The sequence below is a fragment of the Scylla paramamosain genome, chromosome 19 (assembly GCF_035594125.1).
Source record: "Scylla paramamosain isolate STU-SP2022 chromosome 19, ASM3559412v1, whole genome shotgun sequence".
NCBI lineage: Eukaryota > Metazoa > Arthropoda > Malacostraca > Decapoda > Portunidae > Scylla > Scylla paramamosain.
The window spans coordinates 7,708,872-7,735,548 of NC_087169.1; the positions used below are offsets into that span (position 1 = coordinate 7,708,872).

General features: G+C 37.0%; 1 long non-coding RNA gene across 1 annotated transcript in view; it reads right to left on the bottom strand.

Annotated features, from left to right (window-relative positions):
* The window catches only part of LOC135110053 (uncharacterized), a 79,633-nt gene extending 53,197 nt beyond the window's left edge, over positions 1-26,436 (bottom strand). Inside the window, exon 1 of the long non-coding RNA XR_010273063.1 lies at positions 26,254-26,436. This is a non-coding gene — a long non-coding RNA (uncharacterized LOC135110053). The remainder of the gene's footprint in view (positions 1-26,253) is intronic.
* Positions 26,437-26,677: the final 241 nt, after the last annotated feature.

Below are 26,677 nucleotides of genomic sequence, written 5' to 3' on the forward strand. Positions count from 1 at the left end.
GGCATACAGTTAGCAAGATCGGAAGAGCAGTTAGCAAGAAAATAGCGGTAAAAGATAGCTAGAGATGCAACATTGCGGGGAAGAGAAAGAGGCTGAAGACAGTCAATTAGAGGAGAGGAGTCGATGAGACGAAAAGCTTTTGATTCCACCCTGTCTAGAAGAGCGGTATGAGTGGAACCCCCCTCCCCCAGATATGTGAAGCATACTTCATACATGGACGGATAAGGCCCTTATACAGAATTAGCAGCTAGGGGATGGTTGAGAAAAAACTGGTGGAGACATATCCGAACATCTGACTTCATTGAAGATGTTTTAGCTAGGAATGAAATGTGAAGTTTCCAGTTGAGATTATAAGTAAAGGACAAACTGATGATCTTCAGTGTAGAAGAGGGGGAGAGTTGAGTGTCAATGAAGAAGAGGGGATAGTTGTCTGAAGGTTGTGTCGAGTTAATAGATGGAAGAATTGAGTTTTTGAGGCATTGAACAATACCAAGTTTGCTCTACCCTAATCAGAAATTTTAGAAAGATCAGAAGTCAGGCATTCTGTGGCTTCCCTGCGCGAAATCTTTACTTCCTGAAGTGTTGAACGTCTAAGATATGGAAAAGTACAGGGTGGTATCATCAGCGTAGGAGTGGATAGTACAAGAAGTTTGGTTTAGACGCTCATTGACGAATAATAAGAAGAGAGTGGGTGACAGGACAGAACCCTGAGGAGCACCACTGTTAATAGATTTAATAGATTTAATAGATTTAACAGTTAATAGATTTAACAGTGACCGTCTATCACAGCAGCAATAGAATGGTCAGAAAGGAAACTTGAGATGAAGTTAAAGACAGAAGGATAGAAGCCGTAGGAGGGTATTTTGAAAATCAATGCTTTGTGCCAGACTCTATTAAAAGTTTTTGATATATTCAAGGCAACAGCAAACTTCTTCTGTAGCTATTCCCATGTTCATATGGGGTCGCTGTTTCTCACTAGTCTTCTCCACAATGCTCTGTCCCCAACCTCTTTTCCACTCAATCCTCTCTCCCTCAGGTCCTCTCCAATCTTCCATTTTTTCTTTGGTCTGCCACGTCGTCTTCTTCCCTCCACTTCCATATCCAATATCCTTCTGCCGACATACCCTTCTTATCGCCTATTGATATGACCGAACCATCGCATTCTCCTTTTTTGTACCTTCTTTGTCACCTCCGTTACTTTGGCTGTTCCTCTTATAAAATTGTTTCTCACTTTATCCCTCCTTGTCACCCAAGCATCCACCTTAACATTCTCATCTCAGCAACCTCCAATTTATTTTCCTGTGTTTTCTTTATTGGCCACGTCTCCGCACCATATAACAATGCGGGTCTAACCACCGATTTGAACACTTTCCCCTTTACTCTGGCACTAATTTTTCGGTCACAGAGCACTCCAGTTGTTCTTTTCCAATTCTTCCAACCCCATTGGATACGGTGAATGATCTCTCCATCCAGGCTGCCGTCCGCTGATATATGACAGCCCAAGTATCTGAACTCCTTGAGACCCTTTAACTTCTCATCTTGCATCCATACTTCGCTCTTCTGTCGACCATTAAAATACAGATACTCCGTCTTCTCCCTGCTAATTCTCAAACCTCTCCCTTCCAGTGCTCCTCGCCATCTCTCCAAATTTCTTTCTACCCCATCTCTACTTTTATCCACCAAGAAGATGTCATCTGCGAAGAACATGGTCCACTGTGCCTCCTCCTTTATATTTTGAACACTATCAGCCATAAGTAGGTTCAACAGATATGAGCTCAGAGAAGATCCCTGGTGCAGACCCATTCTCACACAGAACTCCTCTGTTGTTCCCACACTGCTCCTTACCCTCGTCCTTGAGCCTTCGTACATGTCCTGGATCACTCTCACACACTTCTCTGATGCTCCTTTCTTTCTCATACTAGCCCAAACTTCCTGACGTGGTACTCTATCATAAGCTAAATAAATCAATAAAAATAAGGTGTAACTCTCTTTGTTTCTCCTCATACCTCTCCAGTAGTTGTCTTAGCGCAAAGATTGCATCGGTAGTACTTCTCCCCAGCATTCATCCAAATTGTTCGTCTCCCACCTGTGTTTACTCTTACTCTTACTCCCTTACTCTTCTCTCAATTATCCTTTCGTACAATTTCATTGTAAGCGACATTAATTTAATTCCTCTGTAATTTTTACAAACCTGTATGTCTCCTTTCTCCTTGTATATTGGGACAATATAACTGCATCTCCATGCATTTGGGATTTTCTCCTTCTCATAGATCTTATTTACCAACCAACACAGCCAATTAAGTCATTCTTCTTCCAAACCCTTCCACACCTCTACAGATATGTTGCCTTCCCATCGTTCATCCTCCTCAATGTTTGTTTGACTTCCTCCCTTGAAATTACTGTTTTTTTTTTTTTTCTTATGTAGGAGGGACACTGGCCAAAGGTAACAAAAAAAAAAAAGATAAATAAATAAATAAATTCCCACTGAAATGCCAGTCCCATAAAAGTGTCAAAGCAGTAGTCAAAAACTGATGGATAAGTTTCTTGAAACCTCCCTCTTGAAGGAATTCAAGTCATAGGAAGGTGGAAATACAGAAGCAGGCAGGGAGTTCCAGAGTTTAGCAGAGAAAGGAATGAATGATTGAGAATACTGGTTAGCTCTTGCATTAGAGAGGTGGACAGAATAGGGGTGAGAAAGAAGAAAGAAGACTGCCCCCTTGTGTTGTGAGACACAAAGGGGGTCACAGTGAGGTCACAGATGGGTTTAATGATAAATTCACAGCACCCATTGAACAGTGTTTAGACCTCACTGGGAGTAATTATCGTTGTTCTCCTGTCATTTGGTTCTTCATCCTCCAACACTCCTCTTGGGTTTTCCTCATTCAAAAGTGCCTTGAAATATTCTTTCCATCTCTCTCTTATTTCATTGTCATCAATTAGAACTCTTCCTTCCTTATTTTTAACCTGCTTGATATGCGTAAAATCCTTTGTTGACTTCTCTCTCTGTCTTGCTAGTGCAAATATCCTCTTCTCACCTTCCCTGGTTTCCAATTTATCGTACATGTCTTCCCTTAATCTAGCTTTCGCTTGTGCTACTGACCTCTTCGCTTCTTATGTCCGTCCATTCATTCATCCTATCTAAATCTGCCTGCAAGGGGATGGCATCCGATTCTGACCTAATTAATCTACCCATCTTTGTGTCATCCGCAAATTTACTAATATCACTATTAGTTCCATTATCCAAGTCATTGATATATATTAGAAATAACAATGGCCCTAATACTGATCCCTGTGGCATCCCACTAATTACATGACCCCACTCGGATTTCGAGCCGTTTATTACAACTCTCTGTCGCCTGTGGCTAAGCCATGACCCTATCCAGCCTAACACCTTCCCATCCATCCCGTGTGCCCTAACCTTTCTCAGGAGCCTTTGATGAGGTACCTTGTCAAAAGCTTTACTCAAGTCCAGGTATAAGATACCATAATTATCTCCATTCTCTACTGCTTCGTACACTTTACAGAAAAAAAATTAACAAGTTTGTCAAGTTTGTCAGTCCCCTTCGTGAAGCCATGCTGTGACTGATTTATCAAGTTATGTTTGTCTAAATGTTGGCTAATGTTACTCGCTATTATTGACTCTAATATTTTACCTGCAACTGAAGTTAAGCTGACAGGTCTATAGTTAGACGCTAAAGTTTTATCCCCTTTCTTAAAGATGGGTACTACTTTAGGTTGCCTCCACATTAATGGTACCTCACCTGACTCAAGTGATTTCCTAAAGGCAGAAACTAACGGCTCACTAATGACCTCTTTGCATTCCATAAGTACTCTGGGATATATTTCATCTGGTCCTGGTGTCTTCAACTTTTTTAGTCTATATATCTCTTATTCCACTATCTCCCTCGTTATGGAAATATCTGTCAGTTTCTCATTATCATCTGCTCTAAACATTTGTTCACTATTTGACATATCCTGCATGTTTTCCTGGGTGAAGACAGTTAAAAAATATTCATTCAGAATTTCACAAATCTCCTCCCCAGAACTAACCAGCTCCCCATCTGCTGCCTTTAATGGACCTATAGTATCCTAATTCTTCGTCCTGTATACCTGATAAAATCCCTTGGAGTCCGTCTTCACCTGGCTGGCTACCTTTTATTCATAATTGCCCATTGCTTTCCTCGTTAACTTCATGACTGTTTTAACTAATTGTGATCTTAAAACTTCTTCACCTGCCCTTAACCTCTTATATATACTTCTCTTACGCCCTATATAATGTTTTAACCTAGCAGTCATTTATTTAGGGTCATTTTACTGTGATTTTATTGCCCTATACGGGATATTTGCTAACTTGTATGAACTTTATCTACAAAATATCTATACAGTTCACCCACATTTACTTCACCTAATCCCCCCATCTCGGCCCCTACCATCCTCTCCACTCCCTCATCTACTCGACTCGACCTCACCTCTCTCATTTCAGCATGACCTGACATTCCAACATACTCACACGTATCTCCTCCTCCCTCTCTCCTCCGCCCCTTCCTGACACATCTTCCCTCCTCTTGGCCTACACCCTCACACCTCACCTCACCTGTCTCATCTTGCCTTATCTCTCTCAACTCCGTCCCGAACCTGACCTCACCCTGCATCCGTTGCCAGTCAACTCCTTGGAGGTACCTTTTTAATTCCTTAAAATCTGCTTTCCTAAAGTCAGATATTTTACTAGTGTTTTTTGCTTCTAAAAGTTTCTTCCCATTTTAAATTGTACCTAATTTCCCTATGGTGACTGTTACCTAGCTGTCCTCCAACCTCTAACTGCGTGACTGCTTCCTCCCTGTTAGTAAGAATTAAATCTAGAATATTATTCCCCCTTGTGGGTTCTACGACTACCTGTTTTAAAAAAAACTATCCTGAATCACCTTAAGAAACTCCTCTGCTTCCCTGTTACCCACCATCAGACTCCAGTCGATATTCCTAAAATTAAAATCTCCTACCACACATACCTGACTGTACCTGCCTGCTCTATTCATTTCCTGCCACAGTGAGATGTTAATTTCCTTTGTACTGGTTGGTGGTATGTACTCTACTCCTAGTACTACTGACTGTGATTCTTCCTTAATATTTACCCATATCGACTCTGTTTTGTTATCTGTTTTAATTCTACTACTAGTAGAACACTGTAATGTGTCCCTAACGTATAACGTGACGCCTCCTCCTCTCCTGTTTTCCCTATCTATATAAAACAATGTATAACTATCTATCTTAACCTCTGAATTAAATACTTTTCCTGATATATCTAACCAAGTTTCAGTTAAAGCAATGATATCAAATTTCTCTACACACGCTATTTCTCTAAGCAAATCTATTTTATTCAAATACTTCTACAGTTTGTATAGTAAACACTTAAGCTATCTTTCACCTTCCCTGAGCTAGTTACCTTTCTAGATTTAACTAATTTGTCCTTCGTTTTCTCCTCACAACCCCTTCTTCTCTCCCGACTAACGAAAAAAGCGCTGGAGTGCAGTTACCTCCCGCTCGAGTGTTCCGGCCAAAACACGAAAACCCTGGGGTGATAAATGCACTCCATCCCTTGCGTACAAGTTGTCCCTACCATAGAAAAGGTCCCAGTTGTCAATGAACGTCCAGCCATTACTCTTACAATGATTTGCGAGCCTGCGATTCACTGTAATAGCTCTGGACAGCCACTCAGCACTATCTCCCCTCCTCGGCAAGACACCACATACCACGGGGATCCCTCTCTTGTCCCTAGTCCTGTCCAAAGCATGTCGAAACCTCCCGATAAGCTCCTCACTCCTAACATTACCAAGGTCATTCCCTCCCGCAATGAGAAAAACACTAGGTTTGGTCCCGTCTTTTTCCAGGCACGTGTTTAGCCTATCAGCTACCTTTCCTATCCCGGCCCCCGGCAAACACAACCTCGACCTACGCTTCCTATCCCTAGCACAGAACGCACTATCTAAATGCCTAACCAGACTATCACCAAACACAAGCACTCTAACTTGGGGCAGGGTAACTGCATCTGCTCCCTCCTTCTTGTCTCCTCCCACCATGTCCACCTCCATCTCCTTCCCTTCCTCCAGCACACTGAAGGGATTCTTCGTTTCCACGCGAGGCTCCCTGAGGACATTCACCCTCTTGGCTCTCCTGCACACAACCGACCACTGCTCCTCCGTCGCCTTACTAAGTAAGGTGACGGTGGGCTACTACCCTCCCACAGGTGCTGAGATCCTCTCACAGAACTCAGCCTGCAGGTCTGAGATCCTCTCACGAAACTCAGCCTGCACCTCCGAGATCCTTCGATGGAACTCAGCCTCCACCTCTGAGACCTTCGCAACGAAGGCCTCGAGAACAGAACTAACACAACCAGACGACTCAGCAACACAAGGCGCCATGTCTACAACAGAACAATATGTTCATGGTGTTAAGTGTTTCATATGATTACAGGTTTGACCGGACTCAGAATAAACTGTAGTGTGTGCAGCACTGGGATTCATTACACCTGTTACACCGAGCAGCGACATCAGGCTGCCACACACACACACACACACACACACACACACACACACACACACACACACACACACACTCTCACTCACTCACTCACACACACACACACACACACACACACACACACACACACACACACACACACATATATATATATATATATATATATATATATATATATATATATATATATATATATATATATATATATATATATATATATATATATATATATATATATATATATATATATATATATATACATATATATTGTTATGACCACAGATTCCACCCCTCTCATAGTTGTTGCAACTTGTCTAACTAATTCCTACGTAGCTCAGTGGAGGGCATAAATAGGCACTTACTGGGGCCTTATGGTCCCTTTCACCCTTTTAACATATGGTCATAACAACAGGTTATGCACCCCTTTACAGCTGCCACTATCTACGATCAGCCTTCCTATACTGTCACTTCTACACAGCTTTGTGCGAAAATCATACAGGGCTTTACAGGGCCCTTCTGGCCTTCGGTGGTGGCCACACTGTTTCACCCACCCTCAGGGAAGGGAGTATTGCTACTGCCAAACAACTCTCCACTCCCTAAGAAAGAATCGTCAGCGACGTCCTAGGAAGAGAAAGTTACGACAAGATACACACTTAAGAGATCGAGCTTTAATAACTCGTAGGACACCCCCCCCACAGTAACGTATCACCCACACCCAACAAAGTATTATATATTACTGCAGATCAGTGTCATTCACAGCTTTCTGGAAGACAAGGTTCTTCCATCCACACAACGGCAGTGCCTGAGGAAGGAGTAAACTTCACTGCACAGCAGATTACATATAATCCTGTTTCCAGCCTCTTTAAAAGAGCACAGGAATACGGTAACATTTAACACAACAATGTATACACAAACAAGCTGTCCACTCTAACATAAAATGCGACACCTCCTACTCATGTTTTCTCCTTTCTTTATAGAGTTGTGTGTATGTGTGTGTGTACGTTTATCCACCTTTCAGCGACACCGGACACTCGGCTCACCAAGAGTGGAGGAGTCATGTCATAATACATTAAGTGCGTTAGAAGAAACTGCATTCACAGGCAGGTTGATAGAGTCTCCTAAGTCCTCACAAATATCAGCAGGGGCATGTTGCGGGAAATTACTCAAGTATTCCTTAATAGTAACTAGCCCTTTAACTGTATCCCTCTCAGTCTCCTCGCGGTAACACTGCCTCTAACTACGCGTCTGGCTCTCGTGATGTATATATATATATATATATATATATATATATATATATATATATATATATATATATATATATATATATATATATATATATATATATATATATATATATATATATATATATATATATATATATATATATACATACACACACACACACACACACACACACACACACACACACACACACACACAGTTCTATAAAGAATGAAGAAAAAAGGAGGAGGAGGCGTCGCATTTCATGTTAGGGTCGCGTTACAATGTTATATATATATATATATATATATATATATATATATATATATATATATATATATATATATATATATATATATATATATATATATATATATATATATATATATATATATAGGGTATAAATGGACAGGAGATTTTCTCTCAAGCATATTTTATTAAAAGTAATGGCAAGCTCTGCATTTATTATTTTCTTCAAGGTATTTTCTATATACCTAAGCAGTGTCTTATATTCTTTTTCAAGACTGCTTATGGTTTGGCCGTAGCTAACCATGGATGCTAGATCCGGATTTCGGGTCCCTTGACCCTTCTTCAGTAGCTGGTGGTTGTTGTCTCTGCGGTGTTGGTGGTGAGAATGAGGTTGTTCTGAAGTTGTTGTTGGATAGGAAAGTGTGGGGGAAAGGAAGATGTATTGATGAGGGAAAGTGGGTGGGAAGAGAAATGTGAAGGAAAGTAGGAGGTAGATAGTATGTGGGCTTAACCACATTGCTTATTTTTTATGTATTTACTTTTTTTGTCATTACCAGCGCTTCAGAGCATGGGGCCTGAAGGAGAGGGGAACCCGCTGTTGTCAACAGATTGAATATATGATTTATGATTTAATGTGTATATACTGGAGTAGGTGACTGTTGGTTTGCGGCAATTATTGAGCTAGGGAACCAATTGTGATTGAAGTCATTATTTCTTTCGTTTATTAAGCTGTTGTACATATCTTCATTATTGTGTTTTATTGTTTCCCATATGTTTTGTGCTTTATAGTGAATGGATATGTTAATAGGAATGACCTTATATTTCAAATGTAATTCTTCAATGTTTGATATCCTATCATTGTCACTCCAGTTAATAAATCGCAGGGCTCTATTTAAAACTCTTTGCAATTTTAGTTTCTGACTATTTGTAGTAGCGTTTATTGGTATGGGTGGATATTCTAGGATAGGATATAATATATATATATATATATATATATATATATATATATATATATATATATATATATATATATATATATATATATATATATATATATATATATATATATATATATATATATATATACATATTTTTTATTGTAAGCGTTTCTGATTTAATTTGTGCTATAGGGATAATTTTAAATTTTTCTTCACTAGTTTTAATCTTCCACATTTTTTTCATAACAATTCATTCTGTCTATATCTCTTTCAGCTTTGTATTTCATCATGTGCAAGGAGGAGGCAGTAGACACCTGCCGAAACGATAATTACTCCCAATGATGTCTAAAGCACTGTTCGGGAGGTGCTGTGAACTTATCATTAAACCCAGCTGTGACCTCACTGAACGTTTCCCTTTGTGTCTCACAACACAAGGGGACAGTCACAGCCTGCCCTCTAAAAACAACTCTCTTCCTCCACACAAAACTACAAGCACCTAATAACACACACACCCTTTACTCAAAAAATTTAAAATCATCATGGCGACTCCTACACCAGCCTCGGAGTCTCCATCTGGGGAGGGGACCATAAATGTCCCCAGGTCGGACTGCCTTTCTGTCGACGACCCTAAGTGTCTTGACACCCTGCTCAACTTTTTCTTCATTAACTTCTGCAACATTCGCGGTCTAAGATCTAATTTTCGATCTGTAGAACACCACCTCTCCTCTTCTAAACCTCATCTTCTTTTCCTCACTGAAACTCAGGTGTCTGAGGCAATTGACAGTAGCCCCTTTTCTGTTCCCTCCTACTTTCTCTATCCTCATTTTCGATCCAAAGCTGGATGCTGCGTTTATGTGCGCAATGACTTAACCTGGTCTCGTGCCCACGCTCTTGAATCTCCCGAGTGTTCCACCATCTGGCTACGACTACAGAGTCACTCTCATACTAAATTTATCTGTGCTGTATACCTCTCACCTAACTCCTCTGACTATAAGAAATTCTTTGACTACTTAACTTCCAAAGTGGACCACATTCTGACCCTTTTCCCTTTTGCAGAGATCTCCATTCTTGGAGACTTCAATGTTCACCACCAGCTTTGGCTTTCCTCTCCCTTCACTGACCATCCTGGTGAACTAGTCTACGAGTACAACTTTGCTATCCACCATGACCTAGAGCAATTGCTGCAACACCCTACTCCCTTCCTGACTGTCTTGGAGATACGCCCAACATTCTTGACCTTTTCCTGACCTCTAATCCTTCTGCTTATGCTGTCACCCTTTCTTCTCCGTTGGGCTCCTCCGATCACAATCTCATATCTTTATCTTGTCCTATCACTGCAATCCCTCCTCAGGATCCCCCTAAACGAAAGTGCCTCTGGCGTTTTGCCTCTGCTAGTTGGGGGGACCTGAGGAGGTATTTTGCTGATTTTCCTTGGAATGACTACTGCTTCCGTGTCAGAGACCCGTCTTTGTGTGCTGAGCGCATAACAGAGGAAATAGTGTCTGGCATGGAGGCATACATTCCTCACTCTTTTTCTCATCCTAAACCTTCTAAACCTTGGTTTAACACAGCTTGTTCTTGTGCTATATATGATAGAGAGGTGGCCCACAAAAGGTACTTAAGCCTTCCATCACCAGAATCTCATGCACTTTATATTTCTGCCCGGAACCATGCCAAGTCTGTTCTCCAACTAGCCAAAAACTCCTTCATTAGCAGAAAATGTCAAAACCTTTCAAGATCTAACTCCCCTCGTGATTTCTGGCATCTAGCCAAAAATATCTCCAATAACTTTGCTTCTTCTTCTTTCCCTCCTCTATTTTAACCAGATGGCACCACTGCTATCACATCTATTTCTAAAGCTGAACTCTTTGCTAAAACCTTTGCTAAAAACTCTACCTTGGACGATTCTGGGCTTGTTCCTTCCTCTCCTCCACCCTCTGACTAATTCATGCCACCTATTAAAATTCTTCGCAATGATGTTTTCCATGCCTTCGCTGGCCTAAACCCTCGGAAGGCTTATGGACCTGATGGGGTTCCTCCTATTGTTCTCCGAAACTGTGCCTCCGTGCTTGCACCTTGCCTAGTCAAACTCTTTCAGCTCTGTCTGTTAACATCTACTTTTCCTTCTTGCTGGAAGTTTGCCTACATTCAACCTGTTCCTAAAAAGGGTGACTGTTCTAATCCCTCAATCAACCGTCCTATTGCTTTAATTTTCTAGACAGGGTGGAATCAAAAGCTTTTCGTCTCATCAACTCCTCTCCTCTAACTGACTGTCTTCAGCCTCTCTCTCACCGCCGCATTGTTGCATATCTAGCTGTCTTCTACCGCTATTTTCATGCTAACTGCTCTTCTTATCTTGCTAACTGCATGCCTTTCCTCCTTCCGCGGCCTTGCTGCACAAGACTTTCTTCTTTCTCTCACTCCTATTCTGTCCACCTCTCTAACGCAAGAGTTAACCAGTATTCTCAATCATTCATCCCTTTCTCTGGTAAACTTTGGAACTCCCTGCCTGCTTCTGTATTTCCACCTTCCTATGACTTGAATTCCTTCAAGAGGGAGGTTTTAAGACACTTATTCATCAATTTTTGACCACTGCTTTGACCCTTTTATGGGACTGGCATTTCAGTGGGCATTTTTTTTTATTAGATTTTTGTTGCCCTTGGCCAGTGTCCTTCCTACATAAAAAAAAAAAAAAAGAGTTTTGATTTATTGTTTGTGATAATGACCTGTGTTACATCGTCTGCATATATAGTGTCAAGACAAGATGGTCCAGCTGCAGGTAAATCATTAGTGTATAATGTATATAATGTAGGGGATAGCACACTACCTTGTGGTACTCCGCTCAATAAATTTATACAGCTACTGCTTTTATTGTTCATATAAATGGTGGCTATTCTGTTATCTAAAAAGGTACAAAGTATTTTTTCTAGAGATGATGGTAGATTGACTTGTAATATTTTATACTTTAGGCCCTCGTGCCACACCTTGTCAACGGTTTTGGTGACATCTCTTAGTATTAGCGTGATTTGTTGTTTATTGCTCAGTGTGTTGGATATGGTTTCATAAGTTGTGGCTATTGCTGTAGTTGTACCTTTTTGTGGGCGGAAACCATGTTGCCTGTCTTTCAAAACATTATTTTCGGTAAGGAATGAGTTCAATCTTCCTTGAATGATTTTCTCAAGTAATTTGCCTGGCACTTCTGAAAGTGAATAGGTCTGTAGTTGATAGAATTTTTAGTTGATTTATTTTCTTTTGGGATGAATTTTATTACTGCTTTTTCTTTTAAATATATTGGGGAAGTATCCTGCAGCAAAAGAGGCATTGCATATATTTGTTAAGATTTCGATGTTATTAGTCTTGTATAGAAATTATTGTTGTTTAACATATTAAAGTTTACTGTTGGTGATGGTGTTGTTCGTTGTTGGTTCATTTGTAAGTAATTGTTAACATATACAGTGTTTTCCCTATCGAAGGCTGCTTCTTCTAAAGGGGGTTATTCAAAAAATTTCCTCCAAAGTTCTTTTCATAATATCACATTTTTTTCTGCATCTGAGTGATATTTTCTTCCATTATTGTCTTCCAGATATGTAATTTGTTGTGAGTGCATGCCTCTTAGTTTATTGATTTTATTCCAGAATGTCTTTGTGTCTTTGCATGAATTATTTATTTTCTTTTATTTGATCTTCCCATTTTATGTTATACTCTCCTTTACATCTTTCTCTTAGTTCCAGCCTTATTTGTGTGTATCTCCTATAATTTATGTACGTCCAGCCATATCTTTGTGCATCCGTTTTGAGTGTCTGATATTCTTCTTGTAGGTTTTTTATTTGGGGAGTGATTTTTAGCTCATATATTTTACCTTTGCTCTTAGGAATACTTTCCTCTATTGCATTTTTAACGGTATTAAGCCAGTTTTGAGCCTCGGCCTCTATTTGTCTTGTAGTAGAACCTTGTAGGCTTTTAAGCATAATTTTGTTAGTTAGTGGTTCTTTAAAGTGATCCCAATTAGCTTTTTTAAAGTTATATGTCTCCTCTTGTTTCTTTAATATTGTTGTTATGGAAATTTTATAAATTATTGGAATGTGGTCTGAACTACTAACATTGCCTGGTTCACTATAGGTATTTAGGAAGTGATGTTCGTTTGCTAAAATTTTGTCTGGGTTGGTGGCTGCACCCTGTCGTATAAATGTTGGGTAATGTGGACCAAGGTGTGTCAAGTTTCCAGTGTTAATTAATTGAACTAGGCTTCGCCCCACTGTGTTGCTACTACTGTTTCCAAAGTGAGTGTGTGATGCATTAAGATTTCCTAATATGTATGCTGGAATATTGTTGTTCATTAAATTGTATATATCTGGATATGGGAGATATGGTCTTCTGGGTGGCAGATACATGGTGGCTATTATTATTGGTCCTAATGTAGTATCTATTTCTACTGCTAGTACATCTGTGAAAAAATCATCATAAAATTTGTGTTGTATTGTATAATTTTTTATTGCTATTGCACTCCCATCATTTGCCTCTTGAGTCATGTTAGTTCTGTATATTATATATCCTGGTAATTTTAATGACTCATTGCTTTTAAGACCATGGCTGTTCAAGAGTGCTATATCATGTTTGACATCAAGTATATTTAACGTTATTGACTGCTTATTAGTTTTCCAGTGCATTACATTGTGCTGTATTATGGTTATTGAGTGTATAATGTTATTCATTATTCCTTGTTTTCCTAATGCGTGGGGTCTCGCACCTCTATAGGTGATCTTTCTATAATTAGCCCTGGTCTTATCTTTCTAAATTGTCCTTGATCAGCTGTCCTCTAACATCCTTTCAATATTATTCTTCCGCTTCTTATCATGTCTAATACTTCTTCATCACTTGATTCCTTTTTTGATGTAAATTTAAATTTGTTTTTCCCCGAATCAATTCCTTCTAGTAGATCTGTTTTTGTGAAGCTGCCTTTTGGCCAGCCTCTGTCTTCGCTCACATGCAGCTTTAGGCCAATGTTTTTTCCTTCAAAGTTTGGGAGCAATTCTTGTTTAAGTTCTTCTAGGGTCTCATTAATTGCTGTCTCAATTTATTTTGTTACTTGTGTTTGGTTGGTGATCTCTGGCTACAGTGGAGGTTTTTTCTATGATTTTGCTTGAATCTGGGGATTCAGGGATCTTTATTTCTGGAAGGCCATTTAATTTTAAAGTTGTATTAAGAACTTCTTGGCATATTCCTGGCTTTTCAATATTTTTGTAGTATGCATGTAGGATGCAAGTTTGTATTTTTAGCATCTCTTCTTTGGTTATTTCTGGTATGGTATGTTGTGCGTGTAGTGGGACAGTGATCTGATTGTTGGTGCTTGTGATACTTGCGTATGTTGTTGTTTCTTTTGTTCTTCAATATTTCTTTTCTTTTTGGGCATTTCATTGCAAGGGTACTGTGGTTCCCATCACAATTTATGCATTTCTTTTGAGTTTTTTGACACTGTTGCCAAGTATGATCCTGCTTTCCACACTCTGAACAAAATTTATACTCTTTCTCTTTGTTACATTCCCTGGTATTATGTTTTTCTAATGCATAGCAGCGCATGCAGGTGATGATAGGAATGTAAGTTTCAATATGAATATCTCTAGTTGGTATACTTAGGTTGAATGTCAGGATGCCGTGTTTTGTACATTTTTTTGCAGTTGTTGTCTGGGTAAAAGTTATCTTTATTGTATTTGAGTTTGGAAACTTTATGACTGACTCCATACACTCATCACCCATCCATCCATTTTCTTTAATGATTTCCTCAGCAATGTCTTGTTCATTGTGATCATAAATCAATTCATCAACGCGTGTAACTATTATACTTTTCTTTGCTCTCAGTTGTGGTGGCAGTATGGGGGTAAATCCACTTTCCTCTAGCTTTGATTTTATTTCTTTGGTAAAGAGTTTCTCAGCATGCTCCTCGCTAACAGGGAGTATGACGTAGCCTTCAGTTGCATCGAAGACTTTGGTGGTATGGATATGATTGGAGCATAGTATTTCCAAGAGTTTTCTTTTCTTTTCTTTGTTCTTTGTACTTTTATTTTATATTCTAACTCGTGCCATTTTTCCTTCATCCCCGTTAGGTGGTCTTGGTCGCGTCGGTGCGTTGGCAGAGTAGAGTGCAGAGATTATGTTAACACAAACCTGGTGGACTTCTGCGTGATGATCTTAGTCGTGACTATATAGTGGTAATGTTGAATATGAAGACTACTTTGAACAATCTTGTGATTTTTGATGTAGTGGTGAGCTGCATAGCTACCCACTATGGGCGGAGCCGCTGATTGGCTGCTTTGTCGGCAACCTCACGGAGCCACGCGACAGAGCAGCCAATCAGCGGCTCCGCCCATAGTGCGTAGCTCGTTCTGATCCCGTGCGGGCTGCATATAAGGCGTACAGAGAGCAGACAACCTCATTCTCACCACCAACACCACAGAGAGAACAACCATCAGCTACTGAAGAAGGCTCAAGGGACCCGAAATCCGGATCTAGCATTTATGGTTACCTACGGCCAAACCATAAGCAGTCTTGAAAAAGAATATAAGACACTGCTTATGTATAGAGGAAATACCTTGAAAAAAATAATGAATGCAGAGCTTACCATCACTTTTAATATATATATATATATATATATATATATATATATATATATATATATATATATATATATATATATATATATATATATATATATATATATATATATATATATATATATGAGATTAATGGCAGAGAAAGAGGATTTAAGGCCTCGTTATAAAAAATTGGCTAAAACAGTCAGGGTATTAACGAAGATGGCTAAAAAAAAAAATACGAATTAAAGATAGCTAGCCAGCCGGAGAGTGACCCCAAGAGATTCTATCAGGTATGCATGACGAAGAATGGAGAAATCATAGGTACTTAAAGAGTACTTAAAGAGTGTAAAGAGATTATTAGTGAACCGCTAATCACAGTCTTAGAAAATCTGTTGACTCAGTAAAGGTACCGGTAATGCAGAGGCAAGCAAATGTAGTACCCATCTTTAAGATAGGAAATAAAACGTTAACATCTCATTATAAACCTGTCACCTTAATTTCATTTGGAGTCAGTAATTGCGAAGAATATTGGGGAGCATTAAGATAAACATAACTTGATAAATTAGTCACAACATGGTTTCACGAAAAGGAAGTCTTGCCTTTCGAACTTAATGATTTTTTACAGTAAACTTTACGAGGCGTCAGATAATGGGGATAGTTATGGCATCCTATACCTAGACAGGCGACAAAGTTGCTGTTGTACATTCTAGTAATCAGTGGGATGCTAGAGGGATCAGTTTTACGGCTATTGTTGTTTTAATATATATCAATGACTTAGATAGCGTGATTAGTAGTGATATTACTACATTTGCTGATGACACGAAAATATGTAAGTTAGGTAATATTTGTATATTATCACCTTGCAGGAAGACTTAGGTAGGAAGAACAAATGAACAGAGAGATGGCGAATGGAATTTAACATAGAAAAATAAATAAATAAAGCGGAAAGTACTTAGCGTTGACAGAAGAAACAGTTTATCTACCCTCATTTTCAATCCAAAGCTTGATGTTGCGTTTGTGTGCGCAACGATTTAACCTGCTCTCGTGCCCACGCTCTTCAATCTTCCGAGTTTTCCACCATCTGGCTAAGACTATAGAGTCACTCTAAAACTAAGTTTATTTGTGGTGCATACCTCTCGTCTAATTCCTCTGACTACAAGAAATTCTTTGATTGTTTAACTTCCAAAGTAGAGCACATTCTGACTCTCTTCCCTTTTGCAAAAATCTCCATTCTTGGAGACTGCAATGTTCAAAACCAGCTTTGGCTTTCTTCTCCCTTCACTGACCATTCTGGTGAACTAGCCTTCAACTTTGCTATCCTCCACGATCTAGAGCAGCTGGTGCAACACCCTACTCGTATTCCTGACCGTCTTGGAGATACGCCCAACATTCTTGACCTTTTCGTAACCTCTAGTCCTTCTGCTTATGCTTGTCCTATCTTTCCAGTCCCTCCTCAGGATCTCACTAGGTGAAGGTGTCTCTGGCATTTTGTCTCTGCTAGTTGTAGGGGACCTGAGGAGCTATTTTTCTGATTTTTCCTTGGAATGACTACTGCTTCCGTTTCAGAGACCCGTCTTTGTGTGCCGAGGGCATAACAGAGGTGATAATGTCTGGCATGGAGGCGTACATTCCTCACTCTTTTTGTCTACCTAAACCTCCCAAATCTTGGTTTAATACAGCTTGTTTTCGTGCTATACATGATAGAGAAGTGGTCCACAAAAGATACTTAAACCTTCCATCACCAGAATCTCATGCACTTTATATGTCTGCCCGGAACCATGCCAAGTCTGTTCTCCAACTAGCCAAAACCTCCTTCATTAACAGAAAGTGTCAAAATTTTTCGAGATCTAACTCCCCTCGTGACTTCTGGTATCTAGCCAAAAAAAATCTCCAGTAACTTTGCTTCTTCTTTCCTTCCTTTATTTCAACCAGATGGCACCAATGCTATCACATCTATCTCTAAAGTTGAACTCTTCGCTCAGACCTTTGCTAAAAACTCTACCTTGGGCGATTTGGGGCTAGTTTCTCTTCATAGACTTCTTCATACTACTTATTAAAATTTTTCGCAATGATGTTTTCTATGCCCTTGCATGGAAAACCCTCGGAAGTCTTATGGACCTAATGGGTCCTTTCTATTATTATTCAAAACTGTGTCTTCGTGCTTTCTACCTTGCCTAGTCAAACTCTTTCAACTCTGTCTGTCAACATCTACCTTTCCTTCTTGCTGGAAGTTTGCCTACATTCAGCCTGTTCCTAAAAAGGGCGACCGTTCTAATCCCTTAAACTACCGTCCTATTGCTTTAATTTCTTGCCTATCTAAAGTTTTGAATCTATCCTCAAAAGGAAGATTCTTAAACATGTATCACTTCACAACCTTCTATTTGATCGCCAGTATGGGTTTCGTCAAGACTACTCTACTGGTGATCTTCTGGCTTTCCTTACTGAGTCGTGGTCATCCTCTTTTAAAGATTTTGGTGAAACTTTTGCTGTTTCCTTGGATATATCAAAAGCTTTTAACAGAGTCTGGCACAAAAATTTGATTTCCAAACTAACCTCCTCGGCTTCTATTCTTCTCTCTGTAACTTCATCTCAATTTTCCTTTCTGACTGTTCTGTTGTTGCTGTGGTAGACGGTTACTGTTTTTCTCCTAAATCTATTAACACTGGTGTTCCTCAGGGTTCTGTCCTGTCACCCACTCTTTTTTTTATTATTCATCAATAACCTTCTAAACCAAACTTCTTGTCCTATCCTACGCTGATTATACTACCCTGCACTTTTCACGTATTTTCACAGACGTTCAATACTTCAGGAAGTAAAGATTTCACGCAGGGAAGCCACAGAACGCCTGACTTCTGATCTTTTTAAAATTTCTGATTGGGGTAGAGCAAACTTGGTATTGTTCAACGCCTCAGAAACTCAATTCTTCCATCTATCAACTCGACACAACCTTCCAGACAACTATCCCTTTCTCTTCAATGACACTCATCTGTCCCCCTCTTCTACACTGAACATCCGTTTTTCTCACCCCCCCCTTAGCTGCTAACTCTGTAAATACATGGAGTATGATTCATATGTCTTGGGGGTTTCCACTCATACCGCTCTTCTAGACAGGGTGGAATCAAAAGCTTTTCGTCTCATCAACTCCTCTCCTCTAACCGACTATCTTCAGCCTCTCTCTCATCGCCACAGTGAAGCATCTCTAGCTGTCTTCTACCGCTATTTTCATGCTAACTGCTCTTCTGATCTTGCTAATTGCATGCCTCCCCTCCTCCCACGGCCTCGCTGCACAAGACTTTCTTCTTTCTCTGACCCCTATTCTGTCCTCCTCTCTAATGAAAGAGTTAACCAGTATTTTCAGTCATTCATCCCTTTTTTCTGGTAAACTCTGGAACTCCCTGTCTGCTTCTGTATTTCCACCTTCCTATGACTTGAACTCCTTCAAGAGGGAGGTTTCAAGACACGTATCATTCATTTTTTTTTTTTTACTACCGCTTTGGAACCTTTTCTGAGACTGGCATCTCAGTGTTTTTTTTTTTTTTTTGTTCTTGGCCATTGTCCATCCTACATAAAAAAAAAAAAAAAAAATTGCCTCTCCTCCTCCCGTGGCTTCGCTGTACACGACGAGTGGAAGACTGTGTGAGTACTGCCCGCAAAACTCATCGATACCAGCACTCTTAGCCCGCTCAGATAGAAAACAGGGGTTCACCACCAATGAAATGAACCACCATGTAGGTTCGACCATGTAGGCTCGACCATCGTCTTAAGTGTCATTATTGTAAAAGATTTGTTCACAAACAACGATTATGTAATATGTATATCCAATACGAAACAGGCGAGGAATGTAGGGCCGATGCGTCTCGATTATATGGAAATAATTACCTAAAGGTTGATTATGTTAATGCTCAGAGCCTTTTAGCTAATAAAGATGTGATAGACATTTTAATAAGAGAGGGAAATACTGATGTTTTATGTATTAGTGAGACATGGTTATCCACGGACATGAAAGACGAGCATCTTGCAATACTCGGTAATGTCGATTATAGAAATGATCGTAGAAGAAGTATATATATATATATATATATATATATATATATATATATATATATATATATATATATATATATATATATATATATATATATATATATATATATATATATATATATATATATATATATATATATTTCAAAGATACTTATAAAGTAACAACGATCAATTTCAATGTTGAAATGGCAGATGCCATAGATAACGTGTGTGTTACGGTACACCACCGCAAGTTGCTGACAGTTATCGTCGGTTGTCTGTACCGCCACCCTAAGGGCCTTTGTCACACATATGATTACATCCATAATGTACTTCGTAACATTTTCCTACGCAATAAGCCATGCTATTTATTGGATGACTTTAATGATAATCAATTAAATGGAAATAATACTTTACTGCAAATAATCAAAAATGTTAAGATAACTCAGTCACTCAGCCCACTAGAATCGCTCCTACGTCCTCCACTCTTTTCGACATTATCATAACAAATAAACCTGACTCGGTAATCCACTCAGATACGACACCGTGCCCTGTGGGTGACCATGAGCTCATCAGTGTAACAACAAATTTACGTAAACCTAAGCGTCAACCTACAGGAATAACCTTTCGGCAATTAAGGCACTACTCTCCAGAAACATTTTTTAACCTCTTATTTAGCAAAAGGTATATAACTTTCAAGAATTTTTTAAAACAGATAATATTGATGTACAAGTCCAATTGTTTACAGACCATTTTATGAAATGTTTAGATATTTGTGCACCGGTGACACCCAAAGTTATGAAAAGGCCCCTCCCACCCTTGGATCACAGAAGACTTGAAAGTTTTAATGCAGCAACGAAACCAAATGCAGTCACAACTAGAACTCGACCGAACTAACGTTAATTTACAGAATGAATATAAGACACGGAAATTGTTAGTTAAGAGGGAAATTCGTAACCGTAAAACCCAATACTATAAAGATAGATCACAGGAAAACAAGGGTGACTCAGCTGGTATCTGGCATATCTTAAAAGATCTAGTTCCTAATAAGAAAAAAAATTAAACCATTAAAGTCTTGGAAGCCGATGGAATCCTGCAAGAAAGAGCTGAACAATTCAACATATTTTTTGCAAGTGTAGATAAATATACATTTGAGAAAGCAAAACAATATGTAAAGGACAATGGTGGAACGACACAGACACTACAGAGCAATGTCACAGACAGTAGTACACTTATGTTCAGGCCCAAGCCAGTTGAGAGCGCCACCATTGTTCTAACCATAAAACACATGAAGAATACTAATTCATATGGCTCCGATAAGATTCCTCTCAAATTCATAAAAGACTTGCTCCTTATTGTAATACCTTATTTAACATGTATAATTAATACGTCTGTTGTAACCGGTATTATAGCAGCAGCATGGAAACACTACATCGTTGTTCCCATCCATAAGTCAAGTGATGAAGACCATGCTGGGAATTACCGCCCCATATCTTTGCTCTCCATATTGTCTAAGATTTTGGAAAAAAAGTAATAGCTAAACAACTTTCTGAGTACTTAGAGAGTAACAGTCTTTTAAGTAATACCCAACACAGCTACAGATACGCTCTTTCAACTAACACAGCCCTACTAACACTGTCCGATAAATGATATATCAATATGTATAGAAAAAAAAAATCTTTGATAGCACTATGTGACTTATCTAAAGCATTCGACACTGTAAATCACGAAGTTCTAATTGAAAAGTGTGCCATGTTGAACATTGATCCATTTTGGTTTCACAACTATCTTCAAAATAGAACACAATCTGTTCGCATAGGAAATCATGTATCGATGAAACAGGATATCACGTTTGGAGTCCCACAGGGATCAGAAGAAACGCTAACAAGAGTAAAGCTGTACTTCCATACTAACGGTCTTATGCTAAACACTAGTAAAACTCAGTGTATGTTCGTTGGAACACGAGGGAACCTTGCACATATCCCGAGTGATATGATGGTTGATGGCAGCACCATTACCTCAATAAAAAACCTTGCCATATATTTTGACAACAATATGTTATTCGATACACATCTCACATACATCTCTAAGAAATGTTTTGGGACTTTGTTGTTTCTAAATCGTTTAAAGGATAGTTTTGATAAGAATACGAAAATAATTTTAATCCATTCCCTCCCTTTGAGCATCATCAATTACAATCTAATGATATGGGGAAATACTGCAGCATGCCATATCCAACAGATACAAAAAAACACAAAATTTTGCAGTCAAAATTGCACTTGGTGACAATAAATTTGACCATGCAACTCCATATATACGTGACTTGAAATGGCTAGAGATATGTGATACGTACAAGTACGAGTTGGGCATTAATGTGAATGAATAAGGTATTGAACAAAAGATTATCGGGCTGGTTGTTCACGCTCTCTAAAGTGAACGAGACCCACGGAGTCAACACCAACTACTTGTTCCCAAAACTAGAACTTTTATTAGAGACAGGTTTGTACTGGTAGCTGGACCTAAGATGTGAAACAACCTACCTATTAATGTGAAAAATACTAAATGTATGTCTGCCTTCAAAAGATAACAGAAAAATTACCTTTTTAATTCTTACTGCACATAGTTTTTTTTTTTTTCTAGATGTGATTATACACACGAATGTGACATTTTAAGACAACGCTTTTTTATACGGCTGTTATTTTAATTTAAGATAACGTGTATACATAATTCTATTATCATTGTATTCCTGCATATACCTGTACGGCAATAACATGCTATATTTTTAATGTAAATGTTTTTACACTGCATATTTTTATTTGTATTTTATTTTTTTATTTACTTGCATACTTTTACCTTTCAATTTTAGGCCCTAGTATAGAAAATTGAGTATTATATATAATTTTGCTTCAAGACGTATTTATTACATATGATACACATGTAATAACCATTGTAAAATGATAATAAATTTCAAAATTTCTAAAATCTAAATTTATATTTTGTCCACTTTCTAATGCAAGAGTTAACCAGTATTCTTAATCATTCATCCCTTTCTCTGGTAAACTCTGGAACTTCCTTCCTGGTTCTGTATTTCCACCTTCCTGTGACTTGAATTCCTTCAAGAGAGAGGTCTCAAGACACTTATCCTTCGATTTGACTATCGCTTTGGACCCTTTTCTAGGACTGGCATTTCATTGTTTTTTTTTTCTTTATTGTATTTTTGTTGGCCAGTATATCGCCTACATAAAAACAAAGAAAACAAAAGAAAAGAAAAGAAAAGAAAAGAAAAAAAAAAAAAATATATATATATATATATATATATATATATATATATATATATATATATATATATATATATATATATATATATATATATATATATATATATATATATATATATATATATATATATATATATATATATATATATATATATATATATATATATATATATATATATATATATATATATATATATATATATATATATATATATATATATATATATATATATATATATATATATATATATATATATATATATATATATATATATATATATATATATATATATATATATATATATATATATATATATTATTATTGGACGACTAATTTCACTTTTTTTTTTTCATACGTTATAAGACTGAAATATACATAATTAAAAGTAATATGTCTATATTTTAGACACTGTATAGAACTACTTAATCCTAAATAATTGCTACATAAAAGTTAAATATATTATGGAATATAATGCCACATCTTAAACATGTGAGGTGCGAGGTGCGTCTGAGTGCAGTATAATAATAAAATATATAATGGAGTAATATTTTAATTAAGTTTAGATAAAATTCATATACGAAACAGTTTTCTTCCTAAAACATATTTTCCTACTGTGCACGCACTCTTATATACACCGCCCATGTCATATACCCCTCCAAGTACCCCATTATTTTCAAGTATGCTTTAAAAAAAATAAATAATAATAATAAATAAACAAACAAGTAAAATAAATAAATAAACAATAATAATATTATTATTATTGGTAAAAACAACAACAACAACAACAACAACAATAATAATAATATTAATAATAATAATAATAATAATAATAATAATAATAATAATAATAATAATAATAATAATAATAATAATAATAATCATGCAGTCATGCGTGTACCAAGCACTCTGGGGTGCATCATGCACACAGGTTGATTAACTCTCTCTCTCTCTCTCTCTCTCTCTCTCTCTCTCTCTCTCTCTCTCTCTCTCTCTCTCTCTCTCTCTCTCTCTCTCTCTCTCTCTCTCTTTTCTCATTCTATTTATAAATCCTCGGGATTGAGGATTTCATCCTCTCGCCAACTTTCACATTCAGGTTTGCGTTCTATCTCAGTCACGTTGACTCTCAATTACTCTCAGTCTATCCCATCTCCACAATACCTTATTTGCTTTATGGATGCATTTGCCTTATGCAATGCCTCTATGCATTGTTTTCTTTGACGGAGATCAGTTAACTATAATTCCTAAATCTTTTTCGTTTGCTGAAATTACAAGAGCTTAGTTGTTTATTGAATACCCACTGAGTGGGCTTCTTTTATCATATATATATATATATATATATATATATATATATATATATATATATATATATATATATATATATATATATATATATATATATATATATATATATATATATATATATATATATATATATATATATATATATAAAGTATATATATGGGCAGGAAATTCACTCTAAGGCATACTTCCTTGAAGATGATAGCCAATTCGGCGTTAATGATTTTCTTTAAGGTATTTTCTCTACACCTTAAAAGTGTTTTAACCTCTTTTTCTAAAAGTGTAATGGCTGCGCCATAGCAACCCATGTGTGCTAGATCCGGATTTCGGGTCTCTTGACCCTTCCTCAGTAACTTGTAGCTTGGTGTTCCCTCTTCTGTGTCTGCAGTGGGAATAGCTCTTTGCTTTTTGCTTTGCTTATAGAAAGACTGAGAATATTGAAGAGTTTGGACAGAAGTAAAAGAAAGGACATTGAAGGAAAGTAGTAGATTAAAGATTGTGGGCAGACCACATTGCTATTTTTTAAAGTGTGTGTATGTGTGAGTTGGGGAATGACTCATGCGGTAGCGTTTTCTTTTATACCCGCCTGCGTCTCAGCGACGGCCAGCCGCGCACTATGGCGTCGCTAATTGGTTGTTTCGCTTGGGGCGCCATCTAGCATTAATCTTCTAATGCTCGGCAGTGCTTGTACGAGTATGTCAATTATTTGGATATTCAACCTCGGGATTTCTTCTTTTATGTGGAGGACTTCTAAAATGGATAATCTTCTCTTGTCGGGGCAGCTGTCAATGATGTCAGTGTTGTCTTCTAAGATTTTCCTGGTGATGGTGATGTGCTCTTGTTGTAAGTGGTTTTGCGGGACTCTGGCAGCTGAGTGCAGTGTTAAAGGTCGCGAGAGCTTTCTAGTAGTCTTGCCGATATAGTTTGTAGGTAGGATTTCGCAGTTTCCTTGTTTGCAGGTAAACCTATATACGACGTGTTAGTTCTGCATTGTTCCTCTCTTGATGTATGGACTGTTCTTAAGGAGATGGCTGGATTTCTTATTCTTGTAATATATCTGCAATTTTAATTTTCTTTCTGGATCTGTTGGCTTCATATTGCTTCTGACGATTTCTGCTATTATTCGTTCTTATTATTTATATGCTGATGAGTAGAAGGCTCGGTAGAAAAGGACGATGTTGTTATCTTTCGTGGTAGTGACGTTTGCATTGTACCAATTATTGAGGATTTCCATATATATATATGGAAATCCCGCTGACTCTCACTCACGCTCCTTTTCACTTACTCCTTCCTGTCCACAGCCATTCTTATCCTTTCAATATCTCAAAACACTTAAACATAATTTAAATTGAACTCATTCACATTTACTCTCACTCTTATTTAATAATTCAAGACACGATCATTATACCCACAAACTCTCTCTCTCTCTCTCTCTCTCTCTCTCTCTCTCTCTCTCTCTCTCTCTCTCTCTCTCTCTCTCCCCAGTACATCACTAGTGTGTGTGTCTGTGTGTGTGTGTGTGTGTGTGTGTGTGTATGTGTGTATATATATATATATATATATATATATATATATATATATATATATATATATATATATATATATATATATATATATATATATATATATATATATATATATATATATATATATATATATATATATATATATATATATATATATATATATATATATATATATATATATATATATATATATATATATATATATATATATATATATATATATATATATATATATATATATATATATATATATATATATATATATATATATATATATATATATATATATATATATATATATATATATATATATATATATATATATATATATATATATATATATATATATATATATATATATATATATATATATATATATATATATATATATATATATATATATATATATATATATATATATATATATATATATATATATATATATATATATATATATATATATATATATATATATATATATATATATATATATATATATATATATATATATATATATATATATATATATGTATATATATATATATTATTTATTTATTTATTTATTTATAGAAAAACGATGATCTGACTAATTACTTGGAAAGAGCAGTGTCTTGAAGAGCTTTAGATGACGACCAGTTGTAGTATTTCCTTGATGATGGAGGCCTAAGTAAAGAACGTGGATGGTGTTGCGGAGACTGCTGTGGTGCAGGAAGTCATTTACGGTGGTCTTCTTTCCCACCACCACTATTCGAGTCATGGGGAGTTTCCAAACTTCTGCTCGCTCCAAAAACCTGTGCAAGATACTCAACTCAAACCTGTTAATTTTATATTATGTGTGAGCAATATATATATATATATATATATATATATATATATATATATATATATATATATATATATATATATATATATATATATATATATATATATATATATATCAGTGCATGATAACAAACAATGATCAGTCCTGTCCTAACTGGAGGCAGGAAAAAGACGATTCCTCCCCAGGAGCAAAAAT